This window comes from Triturus cristatus, chromosome 7 (assembly GCF_964204655.1).
Source record: "Triturus cristatus chromosome 7, aTriCri1.1, whole genome shotgun sequence".
Classification (NCBI taxonomy): domain Eukaryota; kingdom Metazoa; phylum Chordata; class Amphibia; order Caudata; family Salamandridae; genus Triturus; species Triturus cristatus.
This window is the reverse complement of record NC_140590.1, coordinates 730,115,280-730,129,710: the sequence shown is the minus strand read 5'-3', so window position 1 is coordinate 730,129,710 and position 14,431 is coordinate 730,115,280.

Below are 14,431 nucleotides of genomic sequence, written 5' to 3'. Positions count from 1 at the left end.
GGCGGTGCCCAAAAGAAAGCGGGAGGTGCAGGCCGTGGGTGGTAAAAAGCCAAGGGTATCTGCTTCTGTACCCCGCATAAATCCCATAGGCGGGGCAAAAGCCAAGGCGATTCCCCCTGTAGCCAATGATTCTGCTACTCTCTCTGCTACCCTCCCTAGCCAGAGCCCCTCGGTGGATCACCCTTCTATTACAACCAATAGTGATATTACCCAGGTAAGGGTTGATCCTCAAATTCAACACCTGGAAAGTCTCTTGAAATCTCTTTTGAATCCTTTATTCGCCAGACTTGACCAAATAGACCTTAGGCTGGCAAATATAGAAAGGGCTACTGAGCCTAGGTCAGAGCTTCCATATATCTCAGAAACTATGGGAAGGGGGAGGGATGTCACTTCAATAGCTGAGTGTTTACCCAACTCTATCTCCTCAGCAACTATTCCAGTTCTGGCAAACCCCCCTCCCCAAACGCAGGCCGCCTCAAAAATGAATACGTACTCTGTCACCCCTTCTTCCTCTGGGTTGACGGTGGATAAGTCTATTGTAAACACAGAGCAAGAAATCCAGGAGGGCAATAGTTTGAGGAAGGATCAGATACTAAATCTTCCTCCGGAAGCAGCACAGTTGGTAGTTGTCCTAGCTGGAGTTCCCAAACTTACTAATACAAGAGAAGAATCATTTGTTTCACTAAAGAACAAAGTAGTAAGTTGGTTAAATAAGCATAGACCTCTTCCCCCACAATCCTTTGGTGAGATTATGATGGTTAGAAGGGTCTCATGGCTGGGAGTAACTAAGAAAAGTATTAGTGGCGATTGTGTTGTCGTTAACTTTAGGGATCCAGGAGCAGTTTCCTTCATTCTCAGCTGTCCCCCCTTAGAGGATGAGTCCTTAATTCGGACTCTATCACTGGCTTTTTTCTATCCACCACATGCTAGGCATTTTGATGAGGTACTGGAATCAGGTTGGACGAGGGTGGGTTGCAGAAGCCACTCTAGAGGGACCAGGAATAACTTACACCACTCTAGTATGACTCCGCACTTCCTGGATTATAATAGGTTTAGTTGTCTGAATGAGATAGATTGACTAACCAGTAACCCCAATCCAATGAGGCATTCGATAGTTGGTGTTATTGACAGTAACAAAATTACCTACACCGACGGAATAGTCACATGTGCGAGTAGGGGTGGACCAGGGGGAACGGATACTGCCAAGAGTATTTTACCCGGAGTCTCTCCTGCCACAGCTTTCCCAGTCAAATGGAACTGGATTGTAGAAAATGGCTCTGGGGTTGAAAATCCAACGACTATTGAGGCCATTGTGGAACCAAATCCGGAAGTCCTACATCCTCCTGCTCCACTGACAATTTTGTCGTGGAATTTAGCAGGGATTGGCAACAAACTAATGTGTCCTGAGTGGGCCTTGCCCAAGGAAACTTGGGCAAGGGGCGAACATCATCGGAGCGGTTTTGCCTCATTCTCAATCCCGGCCAGGTGGGGGGGCAGGGGTAGACCATCCGGGGGCTTGACGATCTGGGTGCGTACCCACCTGGGTTGCCAAGCTGCGGTTGTGGACACGTCATCAGAGGATGTGCAGTGTGTGATCTTGGTATGGCCAAATGATTTTCGGCTTGCTCTGATCAATGTCTATTCCAGACCTGTGAAATTATCAAAAGTCATTCAAACACAAGTTTGAGAAAGGCGCACTGTCCACCCGCCCTATAAGGTGCGATTAGTCAATACATAAGATTTTTGTAAGTAAACAACATACATCGATTGGTATAAATGAATAAACGCTAAACACATTTAGTTTCAATGTGAAAAAGCGACCTATTTTAAGTGCAAACCATAAACATAATCCTAAGTGGGACGTGTACAAGTAACCATGTGACAAAGTGCTTCTTTGTTGCCCAATATTTATCAATATTCTACAATCTGAATGTCAAAAATAACTGCAAATCCAAACTCAAATCAATGAATCATCATAAGTTCTGAGATTCTTCTTTATTTTCTTAGTTTTTTCAGAAGAACGTCACGGTGTCCCAATGCATTTCGGTGTGAAACACCTTCTTCAGGGGAATACTGTAAGGATATACATGTACGTGTATATATCAGTTTAGACATCAATAGAAGCTATACAAATGTACAATCAGGCATGTGTATATGTCCATATATGACATTATATAACATTGTGAAGACCTTAAAATCCAGTGTTATCCAGCCAATGTTCAGCATACAATGCAGATAAAGGAAGTTTTTTTTAAATAAACAGAAAACCAAAAGAAGGAGGAAGACACCAGTGGATTCAAAGTTTGAAAGCAAATAAACGTGTGCCCGTCAGAATGCTAGAGGCGCTTAAGGGTGGAGTGAAGGCACTGTGCTTTAGAGATCATATGCGTGAGCACCAGTGTTTGGCAAATGCCTTATAGCCACAGTAATCGAAAGTGGTGTGCGTACGGAGGACTCACCTCCTGACGTTAAAGTGCGTATAAACACGGGTGGGATGTCCGTGCTGCGACAAACGAGGACCTGTAGACCAATGAAAACCAATGCAAATGGTCGTTTTTGTGATGCCGAAGGGAGTCGGGAGGTGATAATTGGAGGTCAAGCATGCAATTCCACTTACTTGGCCTTAATCCATGATGCTTCTGCATCAAGACCCATTCAGCGAAGGCAATGATGTGGGAGTCGCGTGAGAAACGTCTACGAGTAAGGTAAAAGGGTAGTGCCATGAGCATAAAAATATGTCAGTGCTCATTTTGGGTGAAACCACAGTCTAAAAGGGATCAGTCCTGCCGCCAGTTCAATTACCTGCGTGTGCGTCGTGCCGCTGAACCTCGGTGGGATTCTGTATTCGAACAGCAGTAGCTCGATGTGCGCAAGCCGTACCGGTGCGTGTTAGAAAAGCCTCGCGGACCACGTGACAAGTGTAAGAGCCCGTTGACAGAGAAAGTGGACTGTCGCAAGCGCCATATTGAAACGGGTGAGTAGCATAGCAAAGAACAAAGTGGAAAACAGAAAAAGACATGAAGATTGACATTATCAATTAAAACTAGTGAGTAGGCTGGGCTGCCTACAAACCAAATGTACACATAAACCAGTGTGCAAGAGACATGTAGGAAATTGTGTTAAACATACATAACGCATCACAAAATAAATTAAAATTTGCAACAGAAAGTCATCTAATAATCAATAAATCGCCAAGTGAATTACCAGTTTAGAATATCCATCAGAATGTTAATGATATGCAACCACATTTCATCACAGGAAATGAATGAGTTCAATTTTGTCATTCAGACCCCCAGGGCTCATGGTTTGTAAAAAACGTATCCAAAAGGTTTCTCTTTGAGCCAAGTGCCTGTTGGGATCAGCATGTGTAGAATCAGATATCTGTTCGAGAACTGTGAATCGAAGTTGGGGTATAGTGTGTTGATGTGTGCTCCAGTGTGATGCTAAGCACGATTTCATATTAGATGTGTGAATAGCACTTTTATGTTCAGTCACCCGTATTTTTATTTTACGGGTTGTCCTCCCCACATAAACAAAACCACAGGGGCATTTGATTGCGTATATCACCATGGCAGTGTTACAATCAGAGGAATGTTTGAGCTTGATTGGTTTGCCCGTGTGGGGATGTGTGAATGTATCACCAACCATGACATTCCCACAATGTCCACAATTGTAACATTTACGCATCCCTATGTTTTTGGACACAGCCTGGTTAGGGGTTTTTTTGGCCAAAATCTCTTTGATGTTTCTAGACCTAGAAAAAGCGAAGATGGGTTTAGCGTGGAAAACATTTTTGAAATCATTTTCTTGTTCTATGATTTCCCATCTCTTGAGGATGCTCCGTTTAATCGCCATGGCTGCTGTAGAGTATTTGAGGACACAAACTTCACGTTTGGAGACAGATTTCTCAGCTTTTCGAAGAAGTTGTGTTCTCTCCATACTGTATGCCTTGAGTTTCGCCGTTTCCAAAACTGATGCGGGATAACCTCTTTCTAAGTATTGCTGGAACATGACTTCAGTGTCAGCTTTCCCTTGTGCATCATCCGAGCTGATTCTGCGCACCCGGATAAACTGTGACAGTGGTAAATGATTTTTCAAGGAATGAGAGTGAAAGCTCTGAAAATGAAGTGCATTATTCCTGTCAGTCGGTTTCTTAAAGATTCTGGTTGTCAATGTGGAACCTTGTTTCTCAATCTGAATGTCTAAATAATTGATGGTGGTGAGATCAATAGAATGTGTAAATTTTATGTGGGGGTGACACTCATTCAAGCTCAGAATCGCACTCTCCAAAGACTCTTGTGTACCCCTCCATAAAACCAAAATGTCATCAATGTATCGAAGATACAATAGTAAGTGGTCTGTCCATGATCTGTTATGCAGAATGTGTTCATCCTCGAATCTGGCCATAAAGATATTGGCATACGTAGGTGCCCCAGTAAAACCCATCGACGTGCCAGTCTTTTGCAGATAAAAGTGTTGCTTCCAAGAGAAATAGCTGTGGTATAGGCTGAATTGAAGTAGTTCAAGCAGAAAAATGTTTAGGGATTCAGCATAATCATGTTGGAGCAGCATCCATTCGACAGCCTCAATCCCTTCTCCATGGGGGATTGAGGTGTAGAGGGCCGTGACGTCTATGGTGGCTAAAAGCACCTCATCAGTATTGGGTAACATGACATTCTGTAGTTTATTAAGGCAGTCCGTAGTGTCCTGTACATATGTCACCCATTTCTGAACCAGCGGTTGCAGAAAATGATCAATGAATTTACCTAGCGGTTCATGCATATATGTGTGGACCACACATATATATGCTTCCAAAGATGCATAAAGACTTGGTGAATCCCCCTTTTCGCCCCATTGTGGCTGGCTGCGGGTCGCTGCATGAACCGCTAGGTAAATTCATTGATCATTTTCTGCAACCGCTGGTTCAGAAATGGGTGACATATGTACAGGACACTACGGACTGCCTTAATAAACTACAGAATGTCATGTTACCCAATACTGATGAGGTGCTTTTAGCCACCATAGACGTCACGGCCCTCTACACCTCAATCCCCCATGGAGAAGGGATTGAGGCTGTCGAATGGATGCTGCTCCAACATGATTATGCTGAATCCCTAAACATTTTTCTGCTTGAACTACTTCAATTCAGCCTATACCACAGCTATTTCTCTTGGAAGCAACACTTTTATCTTCAAAAGACTGGCACGTCGATGGGTTTTACTGGGGCACCTACGTTTGCCAATATCTTTATGGCCAGATTCGAGGATGAACACATTCTGCATAACAGATCATGGACAGACCACTTACTATTGTATCTTCGATACATTGATGACATTTTGGTTTTATGGAGGGGTACACAAGAGTCTTTGGAGAGTGCGATTCTGAGCTTGAATGAGTGTCACCCCCACATAAAATTTACACATTCCATTGATCTCACCACCATCAATTATTTAGACATTCAGATTGAGAAACAAGGTTCCACATTGACAACCAGAATCTTTAAGAAACCGACTGACAGGAATAATGCACTTCATTTTCAGAGCTTTCACTCTCATTCCTTGAAAAATCATTTACCACTATCACAGTTTATCCGGGTGCGCAGAATCAGCTCGGATGATGCACAAGGGAAAGCTGACACTGAAGTCATGTTCCAGCAATACTTAGAAAGAGGTTATCCCGCATCAGTTTTGGAAACGGCGAAACTCAAGACATACAGTATGGAGAGAACACAACTTCTTCGAAAAGCTGAGAAATCTGTCTCCAAACGTGAAGTTTGTGTCCTCAAATACTCTACAGCAGCCATGGCGATTATGTTATGTTATGTTATGTTAAAATGCGTTTATATAGCGCTCGGCTACTCTAAAAGAGCGTCCCGGCGCTTTCCACATACAGCAACAGTGTATAACAACATAACAATAAGAGCAGACGGAGCATCCTCAAGAGATGGGAAATCATAGAACAAGAAAATGATTTCAAAAATGTTTTCCACGCTAAACCCATCTTCGCTTTTTCTAGGTCTAGAAACATCAAAGAGATTTTGGCCAAAAAAAACCCTAACCAGGCTGTGTCCAAAAACATAGGGATGCGTAAATGTTACAATTGTGGACATTGTGGGAATGTCATGGTTGGTGATACATTCACACATCCCCACACGGGCAAACCAATCAAGCTCAAACATTCCTCTGATTGTAACACTGCCATGGTGATATACGCAATCAAATGCCCCTGTGGTTTTGTTTATGTGGGGAGGACAACCCGTAAAATAAAAATACGGGTGACTGAACATAAAAGTGCTATTCGCACATCTAATATGAAATCGTGCTTAGCATCACACTGGAGCACACATCAACACACTATACCCCAACTTCGATTCACAGTTCTCGAACAGATATCTGATTCTACACATGCTGATCCCAACAGGCACTTGGCTCAAAGAGAAACCTTTTGGATACGTTTTTTACAAACCATGAGCCCTGGGGGTCTGAATGACAAAATTGAACTCATTCATTTCCTGTGATGAAATGTGGTTGCATATCATTAACATTCTGATGGATATTCTAAACTGGTAATTCACTTGGCGATTTATTGATTATTAGATGACTTTCTGTTGCAAATTTTAATTTATTTTGTGATGCGTTATGTATGTTTAACACAATTTCCTACATGTCTCTTGCACACTGGTTTATGTGTACATTTGGTTTGTAGGCAGCCCAGCCTACTCACTAGTTTTAATTGATAATGTCAATCTTCATGTCTTTTTCTGTTTTCCACTTTGTTCTTTGCTATGCTACTCACCCGTTTCAATATGGCGCTTGCGACAGTCCACTTTCTCTGTCAACGGGCTCTTACACTTGTCACGTGGTCCGCGAGGCTTTTCTAACACGCACCGGTACGGCTTGCGCACATCGAGCTACTGCTGTTCGAATACAGAATCCCACCGAGGTTCAGCGGCACGACGCACACGCAGGTAATTGAACTGGCGGCAGGACTGATCCCTTTTAGACTGTGGTTTCACCCAAAATGAGCACTGACATATTTTTATGCTCATGGCACTACCCTTTTACCTTACTCGTAGACGTTTCTCACGCGACTCCCACATCATTGCCTTCGCTGAATGGGTCTTGATGCAGAAGCATCATGGATTAAGGCCAAGTAAGTGGAATTGCATGCTTGACCTCCAATTATCACCTCCCGACTCCCTTCGGCATCACAAAAACGACCATTTGCATTGGTTTTCATTGGTCTACAGGTCCTCGTTTGTCGCAGCACGGACATCCCACCCGTGTTTATACGCACTTTAACGTCAGGAGGTGAGTCCTCCGTACGCACACCACTTTCGATTACTGTGGCTATAAGGCATTTGCCAAACACTGGTGCTCACGCATATGATCTCTAAAGCACAGTGCCTTCACTCCACCCTTAAGCGCCTCTAGCATTCTGACGGGCACACGTTTATTTGCTTTCAAACTTTGAATCCACTGGTGTCTTCCTCCTTCTTTTGGTTTTCTGTTTATTTAAAAAAACTTCCTTTATCTGCATTGTATGCTGAACATTGGCTGGATAACACTGGATTTTAAGGTCTTCACAATGTTATATAATGTCATATATGGACATATACACATGCCTGATTGTACATTTGTATAGCTTCTATTGATGTCTAAACTGATATATACACGTATATGTATATCCTTACAGTATCCCCCTGAAGAAGGTGTTTCACACCGAAATGCATTGGGACACCGTGACGTTCTTCTGAAAAAACTAAGAAAATAAAGAAGAATCTCAGAACTTATGATGATTCATTGATTTGAGTTTGGATTTGCAGTTATTTTTGACATTCAGATTGTAGAATATTGATAAATATTGGGCAACAAAGAAGCACTTTGTCACATGGTTACTTGTACACGTCCCACTTAGGATTATGTTTATGGTTTGCACTTAAAATAGGTCGCTTTTTCACATTGAAACTAAATGTGTTTAGCGTTTATTCATTTATACCAATCGATGTATGTTGTTTACTTACAAAAATCTTATGTATTGACTAATCGCACCTTATAGGGCGGGTGGACAGTGCGCCTTTCTCAAACTTCTGTTTGAATGACTTTTGATAATTTCTCACGGCCTGTTTAGAGGTTGCACAGGCATTCAAAGGCAGCACCTTTGATCACTGTAAGACTATTGGTTGAACTTTTAAAATTTGCTAAATACTAGGTGTGCAGTTTGTCAAACCTTTTACTATATTCCAGACCTGTGAACATTACACCGGAGTCTGACACTATCGAAGAGGTCTCTATATTCTTAAATACGATTCCCCAGGGCACTACCCTTTTAATAGGGGGTGATTTTAACTGTCATTTCGAGCCGCTTTTGGGTTTGATGGACGGCGATATCCAGGAGGAGGACGAATACTGGGCAATTCCCCCAGTTGTGGGCTTGTCACCTAGGTCATGGACGCCTCTAGCTGTCCAAATTACGGCCCTAACTTTAAAGCACTCAATTAGGGCATGTAATGGCCGTTTTAAATCAGATGTCCCCTCTAAGTGCACTTTTAACAAACCCGGCAAAGAGTCACGGTTGGATTATATATTTGTTGAGAGTTGCGCTTGGGAAAAGGTTATAGATTTTAGGATAGAAACAAGGGAAGATAGTGACCACAATCCACTGATCCTTGAGTTTCTATCCACGGGGAACTGTGAAGGCCCATGCAATTTGAACAAGGACCCAGATATAAGGTGCCACCTATCCAGTAATAGGCGTAGGGTGAGGTGGGAAAAACGAATTAACCATCCTGTGTTACTGCCTGAACTTTACAAGCAGGTAATCCCGGTATTGGAAGCCGTAGGTTCCCTACCATTGCACAGCCCCACCCCTGAAACGTATACAAAATTTGAGGATTTAAATTTGGAATTAAATGCTATTTTGGCTAATGTTTTAAATCCTATAGCGCCTAAAGAGAGAAGGAGCCGTAATATACCCACTTGGTATAACACCGCTTGTAGGAAACTAAAAACAGAACTCCTCAAAGCTGTTAAGTCCAACAACAATAAGGCGCTAATTAGACAAAAACTATGGGAATATAAGCACTTAATTCATCACGCTAAGATGGAGTGGGATAGTGACAATTGGGATAATCTAACTGCTGCATTAAAAATAAAAGACTCCCGCAAGTTATGGCAAATTGTCAAAACGGGCTTGTCTGAACCCTTACCAGCGACAGCTCCTAACATCGCTGCTAATGTCTGGGAAGTCCATTTTTCCTCCCTTTATGGTAGCGATCTTCTCACCAGGTCCAGGGGGAAGTATTGACCAAATTCGCCACTGTCCAATATGGCAATGTTTTTAGGGAACAGGAAGTCTTTGATATACTTTCTAGTCTTCCTGCCGGCAAAGCGCCTGGGTTGGACAAACTTCCCGGCGATCTTTTAAAAAACGAACCGATTGTTTTGGCTCCTTACCTAACCGCGCTATTCAATGCAGTCCAGAAGGGCATGGCGATACCTAGTACTTGGCTGGGAGCCGAGATAGTTCCAATTTTTAAGAAGGGCTCACCTCTACTCCCGGTCAACTACAGGCCTATCAGCCTCATAGATGTACCCCAGAAAATCTTCGCAAGGCTGATTTTAGATCGCCTTAGGGATTGGATAGAGAAGTCCTCTATTCTGAGCCCTTACCAGGCAGGGTTTAGGAAGAATGTCTCTACTTTGGACAAAATCTTCCGCCTTACTATGCTATTCTGGAAAACTGTTAAAGTGGAGGGTGGCTCGCTGTATACTGTATTTGTGGATTTATGTGCGGCGTTCGACCTGGTTCCCAGATCAAAATTGTGGTCCGTACTCTCACAATTGGGTATCCCTGCCTCCTTATTGAATTTGATAATTCGATTGCATAAGGGAAACTTTGCACAAGTCAGGTGTGGGAAAAATGGGGCTTCAACACCTAGATTTCCCGTTGACAAGGGAGTCAGACAAGGGTGTGTTTTGGCTCCAACCCTGTTCTGCCTCTACGTCAACGGAGCTTTTTCACATCTAAATAAGGTCATCAACAGTGATGTCCCTAAGCTTGCTGGCTATCGGGTTCCAGCGATAATGTTCGCAGATGACACTCTACTACTTTCAAAGTCCCCGATGGGTTTACCGCGAGTGTTGGATGGCTTTGAGACATTTTGTCTGGAGCAGGGCTTAGAAATAAATACCCTTAAAACGAAATTTATGATTTTTAACCCACCAACCACGACACGTCCAAATCCGTGCATAGGGGGAACCACCCTGGAAAGGGTCCATACCTTTGAGTATCTGGGGCTCACCCTAAATGAAACAATGACATGGGCTCCACATCAAACTAAGGCACAATTGAAATTAGTCCAAGCAGCTGGGGGGATTATAAAACTCCTAAATAGATCATGCGCAAAACCGATTGGCCCACCCCTTGAAATATATAAATTACAGGCAAGGGGAGGTGTAGTCTATGGAGGAGAACTCTGGGGCACCAATTGTCGCCCAGAGATCACAGCTACAGAAAGTAAGTTCCTAAGGCAACTGTTAGCCCTTCCTTCTAGTACTCCCCTACTTCCACTGAGACTTGATATGTGTCTTAGACCCATAGATGAAGAACTCGGTCTCAAACCTTTAAAATTCTGGCGGAGGATCTGGATTACCCCAGAGCTCCAGGACTATAGAAAAGAACTTATGGAAGTCCTGGGATTACCCAATGTAGGCAAACATCCTTGGCTTAGGTATGTGAAGGAGGGATTGGGGTCATTAGGCCTTTCACAGCTGTGGTCAGACCCGGCGACAGCATGTCCTAGTGTCTCCCGAAAGCACTTGGCCAATTCCTATTATGAATTTAAAGTAACAGCTTCTATTCATAAATCTCAATCTTCTATTTTAACACAAACCTTTTTAACATGTAAAGATTCCTATCACTTTGAGGATGCTTTGAGTGAGATTAGACTCCATTCTGCAAGAAAACTCTATTTGCAGTGGAGATACGGCACCCTACCTATAAGAGCCTTTACGAGCAAATGGTTGCAGCTTTCTCCAAAAAATTGTCCTGGCTGCGACGCAGATCAGGAAACTGATCTCCATATACTATTTTTTTGTCCTGCCTACAAAAAGAGTAGGAAGTGCTGGATTGTGCCCGTCTGTAAGAACTTGGGGTTCACGCACTGTATGCATGCTTATCGAGTCCTTAAACAAGACCTAACTACTCCAATAGTCTTTGCTGTGTCATCATTTCTCGCAGCTATGTGGAGGAAAAGAAGATCCTGCGTCAATCTTGCTTGAAACTCTATGTATCCAGTTTGCGTTATAAACGCTCTGAGAAGGGTTTCTAAATCCATAGATTTCACGGAGGTACTCTGCATTGACTATTATTATTGGCATGTCTTACAGGCGTTGGTTATTTCCGGCTGATGAAATATTTGGTACACACATTTTTTGTATTAATTCCAACCTAATTTTTATTTCTCCCTGGTGATGCATATATTTTAATAATTTATTGTATTTTTTGCTAACTGTATGTACTTTTATGACTAAAGTCGAAATAAAGATTGAGAAGAAGAAGTTTATAGTGCTATGAGGTCCCAGCCTGTAGCAGAAAGCACTCTGAATATGTAAGTCAATATTTTAAAATTAGACTCTGACTATCACTCGTGTTAATGCTCTCCTGGTGTCCTATCCTGTAAGACATTTGCTTGGGAATTCGTGATTGTATTTTTAAAGCCTTTGTTTTTTTAACCTTATGCTGCTAACTACCGCAGATTGATGTACTGCTGTGTGCTGTGTATCCCTTGTGGAACTGCGCTGTTTTTTTAACAAGCTCCAATTGCGTTTTTCGTTTTACTCATTGTGTGTTTTACCCCCCACTCACTTACCTTCCTAAATCCACACCCTTCCCCCTGAGCCGCTTTCCGGTCCATCACAGCTGGTGCTGATTGTGTGGAGAAAGCTCTGGCTCTGCCCCGCCCCCCCTGGGTGGCGCTCTAGTCTTCTCGTGCCTTCATAACCCATGCTGCAACGGACGCGCAGCGGATTAGACTCTGACTATCACTCGCGTTAATGCTCTCCTGGTGTCCTATCCTGTAAGACATTTGCTTGGGAATTCGTGATTGTATTTTTAAAGCCTTTGTTTTTTTAACCTTATGCTGCTAACTACCGCAGATTGATGTACTGCTGTGTGCTGTGTATCCCTCGTGGAACTGCGCTGTTTTTTTAACAAGCTCCAATTGCGTTTTTCGTTTTACTCATTGTGTGTTTTACCCCCCACTTACTTACCTTCCTAAATCCACACCCTTCCCCCTGAGCCGCTTTCCGGTCCATCACAGCTGGTGCTGATTGTGTGGAGAAAGCTCTGGCTCTGCCCCGCCCCCCCTGGGTGGCGCTCTAGTCTTCTCGTGCCTACATAACCCATGCTGCAACAGACGCGTAGCAGACGCGCGCCGCGGGCGCGCCTAAGGCAAGCCCGTCTGCGCCCGTCCGCCCCCGACCGTGCCCAGAGGCCAGGATCCCTGGCCGGTTGAAGTACTACTCTAGGAAGGACCTGCTGCAGCTAAGACCGCTATCATTGGGGACCACCCTTCCTGCTCAGATGGGTAAGGCGCTGGCTGACGAGAATTTACTGCGGCTCCCAGTCGATAAGCCACACCAGGTGCTACCAGCTGCTCCGCTGGGCCTGAAGATTGCTCTTCTAAATACAAGATCTCTCACCAAACACTGTCTCGAGGTTTTCACTCTGCTGCAAGATTCTGATGTGGACATCCTTGCACTCTCTGAGACTTGGTTGAATGACTCTACGCTACCTGATTTAGTGGCTTCCCTCCCCCCTGAGTTTACCGTTCTGGCGAGTAATCGCCGAGGCAACAAAAGAGGTGGTGGGGTCGCATTGTTCAGTCGTGGTACCTTTGCCTCGGAAATCATTGTGGAGGAATGTTTGGATGGGGCGGAAGTGCTGGGCATTAAGCTTAATCTTACTTCGTACTGTCTGATAGTGATAGTGGTGTACCGCCCCCCCAAACCTTCACCTTTGTTTAACGATTTACTCTTTGATATTATGAGTGATCTCTGGACCAGATATCAACATATTCTGGCTCTCGGAGATTTTAATTATCACTGGGACGTATTGCCAAGAGAAGGTCCAGCCAGCAGACTGGACGATGATCTGTCATCCTTAGGACTGCAGCAAGTGGTGAAATCCCCCACACATGAGAAGCGCCACATCTTAGACTTGATCTGGACTACGTCGACGGCCGATTTGCGAGCCGATTGCACTCCCTGCAGCTGGTCCGATCATCTACTGGTCAGCCTTCTACTCCCTTTTGAGAACCGCCCTAAGCAAGCGCCAGTGGGGTGGAAGTCATTTCGGAACTGGAAGGCCTTAGATCTCACCACCTTAGAAGACGCCCTTAGGATGACGTCAGTACTCAGGCTAGGGACTACAGACCCAGATTCGGCCTTGACAGAGCTCTCCACCTGGCTGACAACAGCCATTGACGCAGTCATTCCCATCCAGAGGACCAAGTCCCTGCACAAAACTGCTAGAGTCCCATGGTACACTTGTGAGCTCAAAGGAGAAAAACAGGCCCTCCGTCGGGCGGAACGAGCTTGGAGGAAATCACTAGCTTCGGCCGATAAGGAGAGTTTTAAATTCAAACTAGCCCACTATAAGGACTCCCTTATCAAAACTAAATCAGCTTTTTATGAAGATAGGATTTGTAAGGCCAGTAACACGCAAAAAGAGACCTTCACTATTCTTAAAGAATTGAGTAGGTTGCCTGAACAGAAGCCAACCTCTACTCAAGCCGATTGTGACAAAATCCAGAACTATTTTCTATCTAAAGTTGAAGATATTATTCTGGCTGTTAAAAACACATGTGTCGCCCCGTGCCCATTAACAGTAGTGGAGCCGCCCTTCGATCCTCCAAAGATCCTTTTCGCTCAGCTCCCGCTGCTTGAACCTGAGGCCATGGCCCGGATAGTGTCTAGGGTGAAGTCAGGGTCCCCGGAGGACTTCTGCCCCCCTAGAGTGTTCAAAACGCTCTTCCCTCTGGTCGAGACCGAGGTCTTGGCCGTTTTGAACCTATCCCTAAGTTCCGGACTGGTTCCCCGGATGTTCAAGGAGGCTATAGTTCTCCCATTGCTGAAGAAAGCGGGTGCTGATGCTAAAAATTTGAAGAACTTCCGCCCCATTTCTCAACTCCCGTTTTTGGCTAAAGTCCTTGAACAGCATGTGCTCAGAGCTCTGACATCATATACCGAGCAACACAACCTATTGCATCATCGGCAAGCTGGGTTCCGGGCACATAACAGCACCGAACTGGTCATGCTTTCAGTTTTGGATGACCTGCGGCTTGCAGCCGACAGAAAGGCTCACTCTGCTTTGATCCTGCTTGATCTCTCAGCTGCCTTTGATACGGTGAATCATGAGTGACTACTTT